The sequence below is a fragment of the Ambystoma mexicanum genome, chromosome 7q, assembly GCF_040938575.1.
Source record: "Ambystoma mexicanum isolate Mex_15411 chromosome 7q, UKY_AmexF1_1, whole genome shotgun sequence".
Lineage (NCBI taxonomy): Eukaryota > Metazoa > Chordata > Amphibia > Caudata > Ambystomatidae > Ambystoma > Ambystoma mexicanum.
Window position 1 is genome coordinate 752,585,328 of NC_090941.1, and position 22,844 is coordinate 752,608,171.

The 22,844-nt window shown below is 46.9% G+C and overlaps 1 protein-coding gene across 1 annotated transcript in view; it reads right to left on the reverse strand.

Annotated features, from left to right (window-relative positions):
• CUL5 (cullin 5) overlaps nt 1-22,844 on the reverse strand; it is a 1,916,374-nt gene that overhangs the window by 228,905 nt on the left and 1,664,625 nt on the right. The window lies entirely within an intron of this gene.

Here is a 22,844-nt window from a genome sequence, read left to right on the forward strand (position 1 = left end):
AAGTGCAGTAACATGGATCTTATTAGAGAGATGAACTTCAGAGACCACCTTTGGAAGAAAGGAGGGTCCGACTCTCAAGGTCACCTCCTCTTTAGAGAAAACCGAATAGGGAGGTTTAAGAGAACATTTGGAGCTCACTTACCAGATGAGTAAGTGATGGCAACCAGGAAAATCATTGTTTGGATAAACAGTCTAATAGAATAGGAATGTAGGGGGCTAAAACAGAGCACCCATAAGAAATGGTAATACTACATTTAAATCCCATGCCTGGACCGTAAACTGGCATGAGGAAACAAACCCTGTACACAAATGCATCACTATGTGGATTGTTAAGAAAGAGCCCACTCCAGGGACGTTCGAACCTTTGGTGGCATGCATTTTAGGTTAGTAAAAAATAAAATAAAAAAATAAAAAGACTGCGGGGGGCTGCCGGGTGTCGGGAAACCCCTGCAGCTGCCCAAAAAAAACAAACAAACAAAAAAGGACCCTGCAGCACCCGTTCCCAATCACAGAAGTGAAAGGGAACTGGTGCTGCAGGGACACAGCACGTCTTCAAAGGTAAGTAAGGTGGGGGTATGTTGGGGGTGTGTTTTAGGTTTGGAGGGATTTTTAATGTATGTTCGCATGGGAAATGTACAAACCTTTAGTGGTTCGTACATTTCTCAGGCAAACTTTTCTGTCGTGGCCTTTTCTGCTACGGAGAAATCACGCAGATCCATGCAACTTGACATTCTCTCATCCGGAAAGAAGAGTAGCTGTCAAAAAGACATCATTCTCCAGAACCCAGGACTACTGTGACACTGCTTCTCTGCAAAGAACATATTTCCCTTTTGCATAAGGGAGGAAGGCAGGCAACTCTAGTAAACTGACGTTCTCCTGAGCCTTAGAGATGGAGCACAGTCAGCTCACTCGATACCTGTAGATGTTCTGAAATTGCAACCACTGTCAGCCGAGGAGCCACTGAAGGCCATGAGACCCAGCAGATGCAGGAAGGCTGAGGCAGGAAATTGTCTTTTGGATTGGAGGACGTACCAACTGAGAGATGTTCGCCACTCTGTCTTCGGGTGGAAAAGCTCTGCCTAGGTGAGTGACCAAGACAGACCCGATGAACCGGAGGCACCGGGATGGCGAAACAATTTGCAATTTAGAGAAAAGCCCAAGCCGGGCAACAGGGTGCACGTATGGAACAAATGTGCTGATGTCTGGCGAATGAGCACAGACGAGCCAGTCCACCAGGTAGGGAATCAGACATGGTTCGAGACCATTCCGTGCTAAACGGGGAAATCCTCCCTCCCACATGCGACTTGTGGCAGAATGTCTCACAGAGGTTTAGTACCCAGGGAGGCTGATGGAACAGTGGCTGCTGCCCCTCCACCCTTAGGGACAACTCTGCCTCTTCCCATTGGGAAGAGTCTGCCTTGCAGTCTCCCAGAGGCCGTCTGGCCTCTTCCTCTGGGTTTGTAGGAGGTAGAATGGTGAAAACTCTGGCCCCTTGGAGGGAAGGGCTGTTATACAGTTATTCGCCATTATCTTGGAGGACTGGAACCTTTGGAGGGTGTTGTTGGCCTTGGCCTCGGCCCCAAACAGGGTCTACCCATCAAAGGTATGTCCAGAAGCTTTGCCTGCACAAAGCCTGATGTCGTCGAACCATGCGTGCGGCTATGGAACGTCCGACAGTCAGCTGTGTCGAGTCCCGATAGCAGGATCTGGCAGGATGCCTCCTTGCCATCTTGAACCACAGGCAAAAATCCTTCTTTCATGTCCCCTTCAGGGATGTGGTCCGCTGCATTAGCCACTGCGGACCAAAGACCAAAAGAGAACTTTGCCAGGGCACAGGAGACATTTATTGCCTGAAAGGCCAGGCTGCTCGAAGCAAACACCTTTCCTCAGACATCCATTCTCGTATGCTCTCTTTCAAGAGGGAGCTAAGAAAAGGTGTGCGCCTTCAAACGTGCATTTGCAGCCTGTACCACCAGGCTCTCCGGGGAGGCATCAGTGGAAAAAAAGGCTGGGTCCGAGGGAGCAGGGCAATGCTTCTTTGCAAGCTCCCAGTCAACTGCAGATGCAGAGGAGGGCCTTCCCCACACCTCTAGCACAGGAGCTTCCACCTCTATGTTGAATAGTAGCCAAGTTTCCTACTTGGGTCCTTCGTACAGTATGCATGTTAATTTGAACTGGACTTTTGGTCTGGACGGGGTCAATAACGCAAGGGTATCAGCAACCTTGGCCATCAACCTTTTGAAAGGTGGACCTTTCCTAGAGTGGGGGCTGGTAGAATATCCACCTCAGGGGAGGTGTCAAGTCCACTGGTCCCTTGAAGTTATGCGGGCAGGTCTTGAATGTCCATCATCCCCATAAAATTCCTCCTGTTAGTCCCTCTCCTCTCTGGAGCCCAATGGTTCCAAACCAAAGGGAATTTGCTCGCCTTGTCAGAGATTTGGCAAATGTTTTACATAAATGGGATACTTCGAAGAGGGGTGTACTCCATAGGGGCTCTGCCACCCTAGACGCTGAATGGTGCAGGTGACAGACTAGGGCGGTACCAGTATCTAAGTCTTGGTGCTCAAAGGTGGGCCTGTTGGCACCTGAGACATTGTCGCCTTTGGGGTCCAAGACCTAGCTTGTATAGGCAAGCAGGAGTGTTCCCCTGCAGGTACCCTGCCAGTTTGAAGCAATGTGGCTAGTCCTGTTGGAGCCAGCGGGGCAGAGGCTGAAGGCGCAAGGGCCTTGACAAAGGTATCAGGCATGCTCAAGCGGCAGTTCTCTCGTTCCTCAGGAGGTGGAAGATAGAGTGGAAAATGGTGCTTGTGGCGCAGCTTCCGGGGAGTGTCTCTGGAACGATGATGACTTTTTTTTTAGCACTATGGAGAATGAGGAACCACCAGGGGAGCGAGAACTCTTTCAGTGCATCTTCTTCTGTTCTTTTCTAGCGGAGACCTGTTCTAGGATAGGCACTCCGCGACCGAGACCGCACACCCTATTGGCACGACCTGCAATCGTGGACGTTGTGCTTCTCACCCAAGCAGTATAAACATGTATGATGGGGATCAGAAACAGACCTCTGTCTGCCACAATCCAAACAAGGTTTGTAACGTGAGGCCTTAGCAGGGTTAGGCATTTACTTGTTGAAACAAATTTGAGTGCTCCCAAAGCGTTTAAAGAGTTGAAAAAAACAGAGGTCATGGGGTGCAGCGCTTCAATATATACTGGCCCGATGGAATAGCTGGTATGCGGCGCATCAAGTGCAGCTGATGCAGAGCCACGCTGCGGCAACAGGTGGCAGCAAAGTTTCGAAAGAACATCTGCGCTGCGGCTAGGACGATCATGGAGGAGCGATTTGTGGGAGGAAGGAACATTTGTTTCCCACTTTGTTTCAACAAAACAAGATGTATTTTATACATTTTGTCACCTACGGGACAGTAAAACTGCATTTGGAGATACCATGACATGATGGGAACCCCCCCTCATTTATGCAACCTAGCTTAGGCCGGACCAGACAGACAAGGCCTGCTAGTGAAAACCTGTACACAGGGTTAGCAGGGTAACAAATAATATTTAGAATGGCAATTGTAGCACTTGAAGCTTTCAAAGCGCTTTAGGGTCCCTAAAGGCGTAGAATATCTGTCCCTTAGCCTCTTAGCGAGTGTGTATTTTAAGTTACTTTTCATTTATGAATATATTTAGTAGCTTGATGCCTATTACACACATATATGCAAGCATAGCTATTGTGTTCTGCAATAGAATCATATCGCTTTAAGTATTGAACCAGCAAGAAACACAAGCACATCAATTTCATTATTTGCAGAAATAGCAGCTAAGGAAACGGCTGAACAAGCAATGCTATGAACTTTCACCTAGCACAGCACGAAGCTGGCCTTACTCATCAACAGTTCGATGTAAATAATCGAGACTAGTAGACTGCAGAGCGCCAGGCTACGTTTTGCAGATGCCATTCTGAGCACCTTGTCCTTGAAACAATGCACAGAGTGACCAAACTAATTAGGCACTTTGCGTACAATTAAATTGTACACTAGACTCCAAAGCATTGTAATGAAAACTTTATGCTGAGGAGGAACAGTCATGAAAAGGGTTTACTTACATCATAGAACATTAGGCTTGTTTTAATGCCAGGTACCATATGGTGGCCATGGACTGACGCACTGACCATCAAGTGACATGTAAGGGAAATGACCATCTGAGCCCTATATAAACCCTGTGAAAATCCATTGGGGCAGAGGCTGGCTACATTAGATTGGACAAGCTACGGAGCTGTTGCAAGACAGCAACATGAACAGGGGGTGTTCCCTATTCTTTTGAAGTTTACACCTTCATTTGCTGGGAATAACTGGCTTAGGGGTGTGTTAAGTGCTGGTCATTTATTTTTCATATAGGTGCATATGTACACTGATATAATGTGTTTTATATAATGTGCATATGTACACCGATATAATGTGTGTACTCTGAAATCTAGTAAGATCATCACCACCCCTGGAGATTGAATTTTGGCAGTGGAAGAAACTATCCTGGTAAAAGAGCATGAGGAGAAATTACTCCTGGTCAATGTATATAATCCTCCGGGGAGGGTAAGAGAGAAATGCTGCAAGAGGAGATGCACGACTTATTTGTTAACTGGGCCCTTAATTCTATCAACCAACATATTGTAATGGCTGGGGTCTTTAATTGCTATATAGCTGGAGGGGTTGGTATAGATCCGAATCCATCTCTGCATACTAAAAGCATTATGAAGTACACAGTGTTGGATACTGAGGGATCTAATCGGTTACATTTTTTGACAGTTGGGAACTTGAGATGGTAAATGGACAAGCTGAAAGTGATTGTCCAGGAAGGGACACCTGGAAGAGGGGCACTTCACAAAGCACTTTAGATTATATATTTGTAATCTGTGAAGTTGCAGCTGTGATAAAGGACATGATTATTAGTCAAAACCATTGGAGTGACCATGAAGCACTGATCCTGACAATGAGTGACTTTACTTCCAGGCCTAATAACCAACCGAATAATTTGGTCAGAGAGGAATATCTTTAATGCTGGAAGAGCCACATCGTACCTGATGGACTAACTCTAAAATGTTTGAGAAAATGTCCTTTGAGGCAATTGAGAGATGGTTAACTTATTTTTCTTCCTCTCATGCAACATCAAAAATAAGCATGGCGTTAAGTGAACACCAGACACAGTGAAATGCTTATGATAAAACTATCAGGGACGCCAAGCGCAAATTAAGAGGGGACATTCAGAAAGCTAAAAAGATTACTCGATAATATGCAGCCTTCTCTCAGGCATCTAGAAAGTTAAAAGATAAGTACCATTCGTGGCTCAAAATATGGAGACATTCTTGTAAAGACATCCTATGGCAGCAAACAGTAACAACATTATGTTGTGGGAATACCTGTAGCATCTGGTCACTCTTGGGTGAGGCTAAAGGAAATAGGCAGCATTCCCATGACAATCCACTTAGTGCACAAACCTGGAGTACATTCCTTACCAAACAATTCTTCTGACTGCTCCCCAGAGCCCACAGCGATTGATCTTAAGCCTGTGTGTTCCCCCATTACTGTAAAGGTTGAGACCCCGTGCCCGAATGGATTAGCAAATGTGGTTCTTAAGAACAACCCCCATTTTTGGGCCCGATTACTTAAAATACTTTTTGATAAAGTGCTTGCAGATGGGAAGATTCCCAGCTCATGGCAAACAGCAATCTTGATCCCGGTGTTTAAAAGGGGTATCAAGACTCAGACCGGCTCCTCTCTTTGCTGGACTGTACTGGGAAACTCTTTGCCTCATTCCTGCTTCAGGAATTGCAGACATGTTGACAAAGAGGGAATACTGGATAGATTCCAGAGTGGATTTAGATCTGAATATTCGACCGCCCACAATTTACTAGTATTAGACAGCTTAAGTACCAGAGCACTTTGCCCTAATAATCCTCCACTGTATGCTCTATTTATTGATTTTAAAGCCGCTTTTGATACGGTGTGTAGGAAGCGTCTTTGGCACAATCTTTATGTGATGGGCTGTCCCTCAGGAATATTGTACTACCTTAAACTATTGCATAAGAATACTACTGTGCTTCTCAGACTTGATGTACAGGCAACATTTTCTGAATCCATTAGTCAAAACTGTGGGGTAAAACAGTGTTGTGTAACAGCACCTTTGTTATACAATTTATTTGCAGCAGATCTCCCCGTTTCCTTTGTGGCAGTTCAGGACTGTCTTCCCAAGATTGGTGCAACACATTGTACAGTGCTGGCTTATGCTCACGATTTAGTGATCCTTGATCACACTTTTGGTGGCATACGGAGATCGGCAGAAGTACTGTGGGCATATGCTAATACCAACGGCCTAAGCATCATTCAGGATAAATCCCTATTGATGTTATTTGATGGCAAAAAGATAACTAGAGTACGTCTTCTCGAACAGGCTGTGAAGATTGCATATACTCCCCAGTATAAATATATTGGGGTGGAATTTGATGCCTGTGAAGGCTTTAATACCAGCATTCAGTATAGTAGGAGAAAGGCGGAGCAGTTGACTGCTTTAATAGGTCAATTCACGAAATAAAAGTAGTGGGTTTTCACTATGGGGTGCACAACAACTCTATATACAGTACCTGGTTCCTACAGTGATATATGGACTGGAATCCCTGATAACAATTGATCTTAAATGGTTACAACTAATAGAGGGAAGGTTTTGGAGCAAGTTATTAGGGCTTCCTGGAATTGGGCATCTTATCGTTAAAATCATTGGTGCTAAAAAATAAAAGATCACAATTATATGTTAAGATTCTCAATGTTACAGTCAACCGCTTCTGATTAGCCTGAGTGAAGAGGAATGAAGCAACCAAGAGAAATCCAACCTCAGGAAGAGTATGAATACCTTTGTCTTTGATATAGGATGGACCCTCAAATGGGGGAATGATTATACTGGTATGAAACTCTCCTTGGGGAAATCTGTAGATCTTTTGGATTGGCACAAACATGTTGTACATTTGAGTTGACTCAAAAGCTATGCATTTATCTCAAATGTATTATATACGTTTAAGAGACCCCAAAGTTATATGAATTTATGTCCTTCCCCTGGCCTGAAGATTCATTCTTTTATTAAAAATTAACAATTTATCAGTCCAGTCTCTAGTGGGTGTGGAGCGCTCAATTTTGAAAATTGAACGTTTTTGCCAGATATGTTCTAATCGGGAACAGATTGAGACAGCGAAACATGTTCTAACAGAATGTCCCAGCATGGGGGAAACTTATGTAACACATCTAGGTAGGTTTGTTCACCAGCTGGAGACAATTAAAGATCACACATTCTGGAGTCAATGTATCAACACCAGCAATCTAAGTTTGCTGGTGTCCCTATTTAGGCTATGGAATCTAGTGGAAAAGCGTGCCCCGGAAGTGCCCCGCAAGTGCTTGTTGGAGCCTGTGTGGAGCCCGAGTGAGCCTGGAAGCCACCGTCTTCCATAATGAATTGACATGCCTGTAAGACACGGTGCGTCCGCCACTACAGCCACATGTTTGCTGGCCTTACTATCATGGACTTGGACTTTTAGTACTGGTACTCGTACTGATATCTGCTTATTATTTTTAGTGATCGCATTGGCCCTGCACCCCTGCAAACTTGCTACATAAGGCATGGGCCCCGGAAGTGCCCCGCAAGTGCCTGTTGGAGCGTGTTTGAGCTCAGGCCTGTACCCTCTCTGTATTGCAGTCTGTCCCGTTAATTGCTTGGGACCTGTGTCTCGGGACCTTCATTGCTACAGGTGACTCGAAAAGGTGCTCATCACTCCTCAATCTCATGCTTGCTTGCAATCAGTCACATGTTTTGTGTGGTGTCTATTTTTTCCCGAATATTGTGATTTGCTGGGATTATCAGCCTGTTTAGAGGTGTGGTATCTGGCGCAAAAATGTGCTGCTAATCGATGGCTAGGTGTTGTATGTTCTGTTCCCATCAGCAAGGCATGTAGTAATTCTGTGTCTTTATCACACAATCGGCACAAGCTTTTTCTTTTTTATTTTCTCTGTCTGTGTGTTGTACGGGGTATGAACCCCTATGGTTCCATTTATCCACTTTCTATACCTTATATAAGGGCATGCTCCCTGGTCTTTTCTTGCTTTTTTCTTCTGGCAATTCAAACTGTACAACTATGTGGGTGTGATAACAGTTGCAAAGCCGTTTTGTGTTTTCTCAAATCCAAGACGGACAGAAGTCTTAGGAGTGGTAAACGTCTCCTTAACCCCATTTCAAAACTACCCAGCTGTCCTCAGCTTCCTCATATCATTCTTAATCATTCTTAATACTCTGCCTTCTGATTCATCTGTTCCTGCTGAGGACCTTCATGTTACTAACGCTACCTCCAGCAATGGGGTAGTGCACTTGAATGATAGATCAATAAGCCTCCACTCTCCTTCCTCCGTGTCAACAAATGCACTCCCTCATGAAGTGGTGACCCCTGTAATTGAAATAAATATTTTTTCGTTAAAAGAAGTCACGATGTAGAAAATTCAAATATTTCAAAAATTGACAACTCCTTCCTGTGCAACTCACAAGAAGGCTTCTTACCACCCATTTCCGATACCTCGATGCTTGCCCCAGTGGCAATAGCTGAACTCGATAAGCGAGTTCGCCTATCTCTGGGTCCTTCAACTCCTGCAACTAGTTCTTCCGCACATCGTCAACAAGAACATTTTCACAAATTCAATACCCCACATCAAGCTGGGCCTTTATTCCAAGGTGCGAGTTTCCCCCAAGCTGTTCAAATACTGCACCAATGAAGGCTAGCTCTCCATCAGCGGTCGATTTGGTGCCCAGCAATGAGCCTTCACAGCCTCAATTTTCGGAACTTCCATATTCCATTGGCTCCACTAATATGCAGGCTGCTCATGCTCGGCATCCACAGTCCTCCATGCCTTTTTTTCCACTTGAAGAATCTCTTATTGACTTAAAAAATCATGAAGTACAAAACTTCTCTGTCCTAATTTGGATTCTCAACTTATTGACAAGGGCCATGAGCACACGCTTTATGCAGTTAGAGAACTTAAAGTGTCCATTTCGGGTATCCTTGCAAAACGTGATAAATTGGAAGAATTTCCAAGAGTCCTGTCACACTTATCATGCAACTTGCTCAGAAAGAGCTTTCATCTCTCACAGAGAAGCCCCTGTGGCTCAGGACGTTGGTGGCCTTACATCTTCAAAGCACACTCAAACTAATTATCTCATTGATATATCAAATGGGCAAATAAGATCATATGCCAAGGTGGTTCAAGCCCACACTAACCAACATTTGGGATCCCAAGAGAGTCCTCAGATTGATCTTGTCTAAGTTGCAAAGCTTCAGCATGATAGGATTTTGCCAATTGAACATATTTTGATCAAGGCAAATTTAGTGCCTCAATGTTCAACCTCTGTAGCCCTAAACATAACCCCTCCAGGAGTGGATATATCGTCCTTGCAGGGTCCCCCTGATAGACCGTCAGCAATTACTGATCTTTTTGATCAGAAAATGGATGCTGTAAGTGGGCTAGATGCAATTGCAGAGACAAGTTCTTTCATAGACTACATTGGGGTTTCTTGTGCACTGTCAGGCACCTGCGACTCCCTAATAATTTCTAACCCCCTCCTGGGCGATCATATGATCTTGAGTTTTAACATCTCTCTCCCAGTTAAGTGTTTCAACTCTTTCCCTGCCTTGTTAATGGTCCAAAATCACAGACATTCGCTGGAACCCTGGTTTATGTAGACTACTTGCAGCACGGGTTAGCTGTGACCTTTGGGTTGTGAAGGATGTGCAGTCTGTGGGACTGTTGCAGAAGATTGCGGATGTATGGAATATGTATATGATACAATCTCATCTACAATCCTTAGGGCTTCAAGAAGAAATTTCCAAGGTGTCTCCGCATCCTAATAGATTTCATAAAGCGATTGTGTTGCTCAAACATTCCAAAAACTGAGATCTTAGACGTTTGCAAACTTAATCTGCAGCCTCCTATTCTTATGTTTCTCTCTGAATTTTTTTAAATCAAGATATAAAATGGACCCAAAACAGATTCAATTTGATCGCCATTTGAAAGACAACCAAACAATGATTTCTCATTTGTGCAATTGCATTCCCAAGGACATCTGAGCCACTTTGAGAACTCCAACTGGCAATCACGCATCTTGTTTTAAATCTGCAATAACCGGTGAAATCTGGATAACATTTTTTAAGGCTAAATACACACTACCACATAGATATGCCAAATTCGTTGTCCATACTTTTGCCAGTAATATCCCAACAAAATGCCCCTGGACAGTAGAGGAAGTGCAATGGGCGATCAAAAAACAGACGTTTTCATAAGCAGCTGGACCGGACTGGCTTCCGCCTTGTGTTTTGAAGGATGATCGCATTTCTGGGCCAAAATTTTGAAGCTCAGAATTGACATCTTTCAAACCAAGGTTGTTCCTCCGTCATGGCTGATATTGATTATCATTCCTCTGCACAAAAAAGGTTCTATCGATGATCCTTCCAATTTTCGCCCCATTGCACTGATTGATGTTTCAGCTAGGCTATTTGACATATTGATTCTTAATGACTACGGACTAGTTTATTTCGTCCCACCACACTTCGTCACGATTTCCGGTTGGGTTTAGAAAATCATTGGGCACGACACACAATGCCACCATTTCAGCCCATCTTCTAGCCTCCTCTCAGCAGTCCTTAAGTGGCCCGATTTATATGGCGTCACTTGACATGTCATCTGCTTTTGACAATGTCATAAGAGGTACCTTGTGGAAAAAAATGCTGGCTTATGGCATTCCAACACACATCATTGCCACTTTTGCTCTACTACATCAACAAATTACAAAGTATGCATTAACCAAACTGGACTTCTTACAGACGCAATACCCACAGAAATCGGTGTCAAGCAAGGATGCAATTTAGCATCAGTACTTTTGCATCTGTACCTTGCTTATCTTGATCAAATTTGGAATACAACTGACATTTTTCCAGCAAAATTGGGAGGTTTGCACCTAAATTGGCTTGCCTTTGCGGATGATGTAATTTTGTTTGATCGTACACCTTTTAGTTTACAGAATAAACAATCTTTTTTCCTTATTTTGCAAACAACACAACTTGTCTACTTATTCTACCAAATCAAACATCCTTGTCTTTTCCAATAAGAAAAAACGAATGGAACATCGATCCTAACCCAATCCAGCGTACCTTAGGTGTGACATACTTGGGCTACAATCTCTCCAATACTAATTATTTAAAGTTGTGGCAGAGCTCACTAGCCATCAACATTGCTCAACTTAAAAGTCAAATGAAATTAATTTTTCCTAGGCATTGCAAATTCTCATTCATACCATTAATAGATTTTTATGTTCTGAAAGTAGAGGCGATTATACTTTATGGATTGTACCTTTGTTTATTGGATATAGGATCAATCTTCAAGTTGCAAAGCAATATTTGGAAAACAGTTCTTGGTCTTCCGAGAGCACTGCCCAATGTTATACTCACCCATGAATTGGGACTCTTCGTTAGCTTCTAAATTCTATTGAAGGAGGCTAACAAATTATGGCAAAATGTTACATCCTCTATGAGGATCTAGTGGCAATGTTTGCAAAGTCCCATCCATCACCTATCGCCCATTTCAACAATTAATTGAGGTCTCTGCTTGCTGCGATTGCTATGGAGCCTGAAGATATTTTAGTACGGCCAGCTTTAGTTAAAAAAAAAAAAGTACTTCCAACACGACTGGTCTAATACATCCGACTGCATTGCAGGATATCAATCTTTTACAAAATACACTAAATTCAGGCACAAACAACATCCACGCATCTCTTATCTGACTTGCTTTCCTTCCAATAGATCTAGAAATCTCTATATGAGATTTAGACTGGACTTAATGCACACCAATGCTCGTGTAAAAAGCTGGAAATCCAACATACGATGGTCTGTCGATTTGCCAACATGGTGATGAACTAGAAACACTGAAGCACCTGCTTATACTCTGAAATGACTTTGAAATTCAAAGAATGCAAATGCTTGGACAATACTTGTGTCAGCCATCGTTGTTTTTTCAGAACTTATTGTGGATATGTTGCAGGTGGGGACGCAGCAATTCTCCAAATCTTTCCCTGGTACGACTACTTTATCACATTCAAGCGAAACTAAATGAACTTGAAGAGTGATTAGTATTGACAATCTTTACCCCTATGTTAGCAATTGAGGTATACACTCATTAAACCTCATGTACTGCATGCACTTATTAAAGCTCTTGTGTAAGAGCTATTCTTATCTACCGTATGTTTATATATGATTGTCTTATCACATTTCTGTAAATTTTGTGCCAATCTTGTATTCTCCGTTTCGACTTGTTCCATTAGCACTCTAACTCTCTACGCTAATCTGGTCTATAATCACGGTTTGATTTCTTTTACTAGCATTCTTATCTTGTCACTGGTTTTTGTAAGATTTATGCTATTTTGTTCTTGATCGTCATCATTTAGTCATGTTTATTGTCCTGTCAAAATTGACAAATTGTACTAGCTTATGAAGTACCATGATCTGCTTTTAGCAACTAGAGGCTTTGTCCTTGTTTGTTTTATGTGGGCTTTCATTGTTGCCTTTTATTTTCAGTATAATTGATGTATTTAATGAATTGTATATGGTTTTCCTTTTGTATGTTTGTAAAGGTGCATGCGCACCAAACAAATACAAAATATAAAAAAAGGAAAGCGTTGGAGTCCTATGGACTTCTGCCTTTCAGACTATATCCATATTTAATTTTATATGAACTCTTGTATCATATGTCACTGTTAAATCAAATCAATTTGAAATTAATTCAATCCAGAAGATTGTACTCTATTGGTCCTGTGTGGGCATATATTTTTCTTCTTTGTCTTAATTTAAATTGTGTTTTAAGTATATATTATGTATATCTTTTATTCTTAGAAATATCTGTTATTTTATTATGTGCAAAGTTTTTTTTTTTAAACAACTTTATTTCGGTTACAACATAACATGCAGGTTATCCACAATGGAACAACTCCCATTATTAGCGACATACATGACATTTGTTCACTCCCTCCCCTCGGCGGTCCCCATCATGATCATCCCTATGTCCGCAATGCTCTGATGGTCTGAGGATCTGTCAGGGCTCCGGGGCCCTAAAAAGTTTGTCACCAGGCACGGTTGAAAAGTCAGCACTGGGAATTTGCAATGGTAGTCCAACACTGGAGCCCAGAAATCTGTGAAGCGATGTAAGGGCCCCTCTTTCGCTGCCATGATTTTCTCAGCCACTAGTATTTCCCACAGTTCTATCCACCAGAGGGACAGTATGAGGCCCTCTTGCGTTTTCCACTTGCGAGCCACTGTGATTTTGGCTGCTAGTAGTTGCTGCGTCAGCAGTTTAGCGGAGCGTCCTGTTTTAGGGTAGCAGTCTGGGCTCGCTACATCCAGGAGAATCACTTCTGGGTCCATCGGCAGCCTGCGTTGGGTAATGTCCTCAATGATTTGTATGATCCCGTTCCAGAAGGACTACACCGTTGGGCAACCCCACCACATATGGAAGAAAAACCCCCCGTTCAGCACAGCGTCTCCAGCAGCTCGCGTTGCAATGGTGTAGGCGGACTGGAGAGAGGTACCAGCGGTGGAGGAGTTTGAAAGCGCATTCTTTGTTCGTAACTTATCTGTCATGATGCCTACCCCCGGGCATCCGGATCGAGTCCATCATCCCCGGGAGCAGGCATCCAGATACTCATTAAAACCCCAACAGCCCCGGCTGGGGGCTGTTTGGATTCAGTCCTGGCGCCTTAGGCCAGGCTCATAGACTTCACTTACCTTATGCAGACCATGCTGCAAATGAGTCCAAGCCAACGTGAGGCCTGGATGGGACTATTTTATTACAGGGACTATTTTTTACTCGGGTGTGGTTCTGGGGAACTTCTTACCTGGGACTACTTTGCAGGCTATTTAAACCACGCCAGAACAGCAGCTCATGCTTCGTGTTATTCTGCATCCAGCAGAGTAACGCCGTGTCTGCAAGTCAGCATCCAGTCTTCTGCCACGCTCGCCTCGAATCCGGAGCTCCTAGACAAAAGGAAAAGAAAGAAGAGGTTAGATCACGGACATTATTTGATTCCTTGCCTGATTCCGGACCCAGCACATCTCCGAGCCTGGAAAGGACATTATTTCAGCACGCGTCGCTTCGCCAGCAGCAGCGCCGCGTTATACTCACCAGTCCACCGCATCTTTCAACTCGGTGCTGCCTCCATCATTTTCTTCGTCGAAACCCAGCACCTGGGGTAAAACAAAAGGAACAACAAGGAGAGCTGAGAAAAACGACAAAGACAATCTCTTTGCCACCATAGGCTTACCTGCTTTACCACCGGAGGTATTATCCTTTAATTTGCTGCATCTTTCTATGCCGCACCTATAAAGGGAGAGAAAACAGCAAGTTAAACTCATGCAACTTTTAGCGGACAGTGTTTGGTAATACAGACTCTTACCTGAACGCCATCAGCTGCCTCCAGGCAATATTCTTTTGGACCCAGCTGCAACCTAACGAGGGAATGGAACAAGAGTGCACATCGGACATATTGAACTCTTTGAACTCCAGTACCTTCAAACCAGTGAAGTAACTGGTATCTACGCGCCCCTGCATGCCATGCAGGATGGAGAGCTCATCATTTAAAAACATAAGGTGAGGTTACCAAGAGGGGATATTGGAGGTGATCAGTGGGGAGAAGGAGAACAGTTGGGGGGGGGGGGGGCATCACTAAAGTCCACGGGTGGCTAAATCCCTTTCTCCACTTGCAGGAGAACACTACGAGTCCAGCAGACAAGATTAGGCGGGCCAGTCCAGACTGTCATCTCGTCACTACGCATCACGTTGGTGGAGACCGCAGCTGTCCAGGTCCGATCGGCGCCCCTGTGGAACCAGGTGAGCGTAACAATATCTCCACCCACGTCTGGTCCTCGATGGGGTGTCCCAAGTCTGCTTCCCATCCGGTCATGTACAGGGGTCTGACCTCCAATATATCCTCCTGGAGGAGGCGATACAACTTAGTGATCTGCCCCCGGTGTGCATCTTCCTCCAATGCATGTTCAAGGAGGTGCAGGTCGCAGGTCACCACCTGACGAACCGCCGGTTGCGAGATCCAGTGGGGTAGTTGAGCATATGTGAACCTCTCCCTCACCTGGAGGCGGCCTTTAGATTCTTCGAAGCTGATCAGAGTGTTGCCCTCGTAGAGTTGCGAAAGGGAACGGAGACCCCCTGCGGTCCATCGGCTGAAGTTTGATGCCTCCATCCCTAGAGAGAAGTCCGCTTTCCAGATGACTCAAGCCCTTGGGCAGCTTCTTCCTTCGCCGGGCCCATGCCTCTATGGTTCCTTTGGTAGTTGCTAGCATCCGTGGTCCGCGGCTCCGGAGGGCCCCTGGGATGTGCAATAGGGAGGGTAGCTGCGGCCGACAATTAGCTTGCTCGTATCGGGCCCATTTCGGGGGGGATTCTTGTTCCGTCCAGGCGGAAGCGCTCGCCAGTTGGGCTGCCAAGAAGTAGTTTGTGAGGTAGGGTTGGCCCAGGCCGCCCCATTTAGCTGCTCCTGTCATGACTTTTATTGGTATTCTAGCCCTACGACCCTTCCAAACAAATTTCGCCAGCTTCTTTTGTAGTTTCTCCAAGGCTTCTTTCAGAGGGGAAACCGGGAGAGCGGAGCACAGGTACAGCAGTCTGGGGAGGAAGTTCATCTTGCATGCTGTGACCTGCCACAGCAGGGAGATTTCTTGGCTGTCCCAGCGTTGCAGGTCGTTCTCCAATTCCTTGAATAGGGGGGGAAAGTTGGCTGCGTATAGCCTTTTCGGGTCTGCTGCGAGGCGTATCCCCAAGTATGCTGATGAGTCGGAGCTCCATGTCAATGGGCAGAGTGCTTGAAGGGTGGTATTGGGGGGGTACCCAAATTGACGCTCAGTGCCTCCGATTTGGAGTAGTTCACCTGGAATCCCGCTACTTGTTCAAATGCCTTCAGTTCATTTAGAACGGCGGGTAGTGAGGCCTGACAGTTGGTGATGGAGATCATTACATTGTCGGCATACAAGGAGATCTTGAACTGCTCCCCGTTTATATCCAGCCCAGTGATTTCGTCGTTAGATCGTGTCCTTTGGGCAAATGGTTCCATGACCCGGGCAAAGATCAGCAGAGAGAGAGCGGGCAGCCCTGCCTTGTCCCACATGAGAGCGGTATCGGGGTTGAGGTTTTTTGGTTAAGTCGCAGTGACGTTTTCGGGGCTTTGTAGTTAGCCAACAACATCCTTTGAAATGCGGGGCCAAACCGAAATGCCTCCAATGTGAGCTGCATAAAGTTCCAGTCCACCCAATCGAAGGCTTTGGTGGCATCTAAGGTCAGGACTGCCAGGCCCCGCCGGTCTTGGGTCGCCACTTCGATGAGATTAAGTGCTCGGCGGATGTTGTCCATGGTGCGTCTGCCTCTGATGAATCCCGCCTGGTCTTGGTCTATGATAGATGGTAGGACCCGGGCCAGCCTGTCCGTAAATACTTTTGAGTGTGCGTTTGCGTCCACATTAAGAAGCGATATCTGTTTATACGATGAGCATTCTTTTGGGTCTTTGCCTGGCTTCAGGAGCATGATTGTAGTAGACTCCTAAATGGATGGGGCTATAGAGACCGTGTCCCGGAAGGAGTTGAAGAGCTCCGTCAGTGGGTTCAGAAGCAGAGCGTGAAGGTTTGTAGAACTTGGACGGGAAGTCGTCTGGGCCAGGGGCCCTGGGCTTCAAGGACTTGAGTGTTTCTTCTACCTCTTCGGTTGTAATTGGGGCCTCTAAGGTGGTTCTGTCCGTTTCCGAGAGCTGCGGTAGCCGGGCGCCCGCTTTAAATCGTTGCTGGAGAGCATGTGGGCGGGGGGCTGAGGTCAGGGTGTTGGTTAGATGGGCTGCCGCTATTTGTAGTAGTTTAGCCTCTTCACCCATACCGGTTTCTGCCCTCCGGGTCCTTCAGGGTGATGACGTGGTTTATTGCCATTTACATAATAGCTCTGCTTTGTCCTAATCAGGGACTGCGCCGTATCCTCAGCATAGTGAGCCTCCAGTTTTGTGCGGGCTAACCTCACCAGTTTGGCCGCTTTGGGCAACCATTTCTTCTTCAGGGTCGAGTCTGCCTCAGCCATTTCCCCTTCCAGCTGGCTCCTTCTCACGGCTCACCTCTTCCTGTATGCAGCGTCTTGGGCTATTAGTTCCCCTCTGATTAAGGCCTTCATGGCTTCCCATCTTTTAGCTGTTCAAGTGAGGTCAGGGAGGTACTCTTTAAAGTAGTTCTTGATCGCTTTGGATATAGCGTCTCGGACCACCATATCATGGAACATCGGCTCATATAAGGACCATCCACGTCTTTCAGGGGGTCCGGGTCAAAGATCCTTGCGGTGAGAAGGATCGGTGAATGGTCTTAGAGAACCCTTGTGCCAATTTTGACTTTGTCTGTGAACTCCAGGAGCTGCGGGCTTGCTAGGATCAGGCCAATTCGGGATGAGGAGCGGTGGACATGGGAGAAAAATGAGTAATCTGCTGTGTCCGGATGGAGCATCCTCCAGGTGTCCACCACCCCCAGGGTTCTGAACAGGTGGCAGAGGCTCAGAGCAATCTTGAAGTCCCTGGGTGATGGAGCGTCCGTTCTGTCCAGTAGGAGTTTGGGGACCCCATTGAACTCTCCGTCCAGACTACCTGGCCCTCGAGAACGGGAAGGAGAGACGACTCAAGTTCTGCGAAGAAGGCCTCCTGAACGTTGTTTGGCGTGTAGACCACGATCAGCATATGGAGTTGGCCATAAAGGTCCTCCTTAACCGCCACAAATCTGCCATCTGGGCTCCGCAGGGTCACTTTCTCCTTAAAGCGGGTGCCTTTCGCCAGTAGGATCCCTGTGCCTCCATTTCTGTTGGTTCCTGAGGCCAGGTATGAGTCGGGAATGCCCGGCATCGTAGCCTAGGGAAGTCTTCTGCTATAAGATGTGTTTCCTGAATGAACGCTACTGAAGCATGGAGGTCTTGCAAGCAGCAGAGGGTGGACTTGTGTTTTACGGGGGAGTTCAGGCCCCATACATTCAAAGAGCGTAGCTTGGTATGTGGTGGGGGAGGTCCGATGGTCGCCTTCAGTGGTTAGGTGGGCGGTGAGGGGAGGGGGGGAATTAATCGGCAGCTGGTGTGAGTCTTCCAGTGGAGGGTAGTAGATGCGCGTCAGATGTAACCGGATTTAAACATGAACCCAACTGGGGCCAAATGTGGCCCAGTAACCCTGAGGGCCGGCAAAGGAGCCCAGCCCAACAAAAAGACAAAAACAAAGTCAACCAAACTAGGCCTAAAGGGTTTCGTGCCAGAGTGACTGTCCATCCACTCGGATGGGGCATTGCGAGGGACGCCTGGGTGCAGAGAATATAGCTTCCGGCATGGAGAATCGCCAGTTATTGTTCGTGTGTGGCGGGGAGCTTCCCTCCTTTCGGGACTTCCAGTGACTGCGCTGTGACCTTGGCACTGAGCTGTGTGGTTTATCTGCCGGGGAGCAGTCAGGTCTTCTTCGGGGGTCGAGGGCTCACCCCCCATGATGCCACAGGCTTCCGCGAGACCATGGATCACCCTTGCCTGACCCTCAAATGTGAACTGTAGCGAGGCTGGGTAAAGACATCGATATTGATCTTTCGATCCTGCAAGAAGGTAGTCAGCGGTCGTAGGGCTCGCGGACGTTGAACAGTTGAGATGGCTAAGTCTTGATAAAGTTGTATAGTGGCCCCTTGGTATGCAAGATTCCCCCTGTGAGCGTCTGGCCATCATAATTTCTTGTTTCGTGGTGAAAAAGTGGACTCTGGTTATCACCTCAGGGGTAGCGGTCGTCGGGGTGCTCCTGCGACCTTGCAGTCTGAGTGCGGTCCAGGAGGGGCAGTGACTTATCGCTGTCTGGGAGGAGGCTTTGGAAGAGATCCCCAATGTAGGTAGGGAGGGATTGGTCCGATATTGTGGCGGGGACCCCCCTGATGCAGATGTTATTCCTGCAGGCCCTATTTTCCAAGTCTTCCTGTTTGCAGTGAATGTTATCGGTATTGTCCTCCAGAGATTGGATTTTCCGCTGCAGTTCCGCAATCTGGGGTGAGAGTTCCATGACTCAGTCTTCTGTGTCCCCCAACCCTGTGTTCCACCTCCTCTACGCAACCGTCCAGGCCCTCTATCTTAATCGTGACCTCCGACATACAGTTGCGGAACTCCGTCTTGATATCCGCTAGGAGGGCCTGGATATCCTCCTTTGTGGCCCAGTGCCCCTGGATCTCGTGGGCGATGGGGGTCAAACCAAGGGGTGGGGGGTCCGGTTGTTTGGATTTGTCCTTCAGCTGCAGCAGGTTGGCTATGTCTGCTGATTTTGGGCCCTTCTGCTTAGACATTTCAGTGCCTGGGTAGCTGTCCGATCAAGTGGGTGTCACTCAGAGGTTTTTGCTGAGGGCGGCTCTCCGTGTTATGGCGCAGGAGCAGAGTGGGCCTTCCACTTCCCCCAGCCTGGTGCACTGGTTTCGGCGAGGCGGTATGTTGGGTGCCCCTCTGCCGAGTTAGTGGGGGGTACCTGGTTCAGGTGAGTGGGCGGTTTGGTTCCCTCTGCAGTGATTGCAGTGTTGGTCAGGCCACTTGTCGCTTGATGGTTATGTCAGTGGTGGTGGTGGGGGGGGGGTGGGGGGGGGGGGGTTTGAGACCAGGCTGTTTCGCGGGCTAGGCTGGATCAGGCTGGGATGATGGGCCAGGGGCTTCACTTCAGCCCGTGGTGGTAGAGTGTAGTGGCGGGAGAGAGCTCCCCAAGTTTTCTTCAGATCTGCAGGGACCCGGGTGAAGGTATCAGGGGGCCACCACCCCAGGCGGGGGCTCTCCACTGCAAGGTCACTCCCGGCTCCTCCTGATGAACGCTCGGGTCGGCCGGGCGGGAGCGCAGGTTAGGAGGAGCTGCAGCCTTAGTTGGTGTTGGGCTTGTGGTGGCGGGCAGGGGGCCGTGGGCCCTCCGCGGGATAACGGGGCTCCGGAGACCACCAGGTAGCAGCCTCAGTAGTGGTCAGGGCGGAGAGTCTGCGGGAACCCACGCCGCCGGGGCACTGGAGCGCGGGGCCCCCGCACCCCCGATGCTTCTCCTGGTCGCGGGCCGGCCCCCCGCACACTCCGGCAGCGGGATGGTGAGCCGGGTGCGGCTCCCCAGGGGATCAGCTGCGGCTGGTAAGTCAGCGCTGGTGGAGTGTTGGGGCCAGCGGCCCGGTGAGCTGGTGAAGAGGGAGGGCAGAGGTCCAGCCCCAGCTGCAGTTGAGTCTGCGGTGGTGGGGGGGCTAGTGGAGGCCCCCAAGGCGCCCCCAAGCCCTGGCAGCTCCAGGACAGAGACGCTCCGGCGATAGCTGGGTGTAGAGTTGTCAGGCACCCATGCGGGAACCCCCTGGGCGGAAGCCCCCGGGCGCGGTGTCCCTGCAGCCCTCCGGGGCTCCTCCATGTCACGGGCGGTCCTCGTTGCGCTCTCCGGCCGCAGGGTGTTGGGCTGGGCCAGGAGGGGCTGCGGACGCCCTCATGGTGTTGTTGCAGCCGGGGTTTACCTCTGCTGTGATCTCAGTCGGCGGCCGCCATTTTGGGCAATGGGTCCGGGTCCCAGGTGGGCCTCAGCGGTCAGGGGCTTCCCCGCTCTGATTTTCGCCCAGAGTCGGGCTACAGGCTCATAGGATATTCTGCCGTCGGTCGAGATGTCTCCATGCCGGGAGTTGGGCTATAGGATGGGCATTTTGTGGCAGAAAGCCAGGCGTCCCACGGAGCTCTTTGCGAGGCATCTGCATCGTCGGAGCCTCAAGCCACGCCCCTGTCTAAAGCTTTTTTTTTATAAAACTATATCACATTAAAACAAATAAAAATAATGTGTGTTTTCTATTCTTGCATTTCATTTTAATGAGGCTTTTTAACGCTGGTCATTTATGTCTTTATTTACAATGATATAATGTGTTTATGTTTTCATTTCATTGTTGCATTTAGTTTAACAACGATAGAATGCAAGTTTTCCTTTAGTTGAGATGGGAATGAAATACACTAGAGAAGGTGTTTTTATTCTTGAATTTCATTACACATGGTTTCTCTAATACAGGCTTGTATTCCGAGAAGTGAAATTGAATAGGTTTCTTTGACTTTAACAGATGATTAAGCTTTCTTATTGAAAAATTTGGCGTTCCCACGTGGAAGTAAAACTGAGCTGTTTCTAAAGTTGTTTTTTGAAGAAATGTTCTATGCTCATGAATGTGGTTTGATAAAGGTATTACTTGTAACCTGTGAAAGGGTTGATCTGATGTGATGCGATTTGTTGGTGAATTATTGAAGAAAGCAAGAGATATTTTGTACAATAAAATGTATTTTTATATATACATTGGGAGTCATTTTTTATTCAATGAGTATAATGTTGTTTTGAATTATCACGCCCCTTTCTTCACTATCCACTATTAAAATGTGCACAGGCTCAGTGAGCTCTTGGGTAGAGTGAGCACATGAAATAATACTATACTCAGACATGTGTAAGGATTGTACATGTAAGTATGTGTGATGCTTATGCTTAAGGGTTGATGAAAGAAATATGCTTGGAGTTCCTATGAGGTAAAAAAACAAACGTACACCTTACACACATTATGGTGCTGTAATTGGATATTTTCGAGTTCTGATACAACTATTTGCTATTGAGTCGCAAGAATAAGCTGCTAGGCATTTTACTGATGGCACAGCTGCTGACAGGGGTGGGTTTCCTCCCATATTAAAGCCAGCATTCTTAAGTCTAGCCTGGTGTATTTTTGAAATCCCTGACAAAGGTTGTAAAAAAAAGTGTGTGGGGAAATGAAGAACTCCAAGCATCACTTTGGCTTTATAGCCTATAATCATTTTACATTCTTTGCTCACATTAGGAATAGGAGGGAAGGCACAAAGCAGAATACATTACATACCTTTGGGTATGTTCTCTCTGATGGATTAGCTCTTCCCCCAGTAAAGCCCTTTCAGGTATTAGAAATATGCTCCAAGTACAGATCTGGCTTGAAAGAAATGTCCAGCCACTAGGGGGTGCACTGCGGCGCTGCATCAGATTTGCTTGCCCTCTTTGGCGCTCATGATCCAGATGTGAAGGGGGAGAGGACCGAGTTCATGAGGTGCAGCCGGCACCATACGTACCGGTCATGACTTAACATCCGGACTCACGGGTGTCAAAGAGGGCAAGCAAAGCAGATGCGGTGCTGCAATGCACTCTCTGGTGGCTGGATTTTTCTATTACTGGAAAGTACTCTACTGGCGGAAGGGCTAATCCATCAGAGAGACTATAACCAAAGACGGTATACGGACCTGAAGGCACCCAGGCAGTAATGTTTGGCTAACCTTTAACTACAAACTCATCTAGAAAGAGGAGGTAGCCTCCAGGCCTCAGGTTCAATTAACTACCTGCTGGCAACATTGTAGATGTTAAGATAGATTGTCAGAACCAGCACTGAGGAAGGTTCACGAGAGGCCACCATATAACAGGGAAAAGACATTTTGATCTAGCCAAACTCAGTGAAGGTAGGTGGCAGAACAATGTGGCTTAGACTTCAGAAATCTGGGGGGGGCGGTGTAACGGTTGAATGAGACGCACACAGAGCACTCAAATAACTCTAGTTAGAGAGTGAAGAATAAAAGAACAAGTTACTTCTTACCTGGTAACGTTCTTTCGATGGGATGTTCCTCCGACGTATTCCTTATCTTGATAGATCATCTCCAGCTTGCTGGCCTTGGAAACATTTTTTCAGTAGAGGGCGCTGCACGTCGATGTCC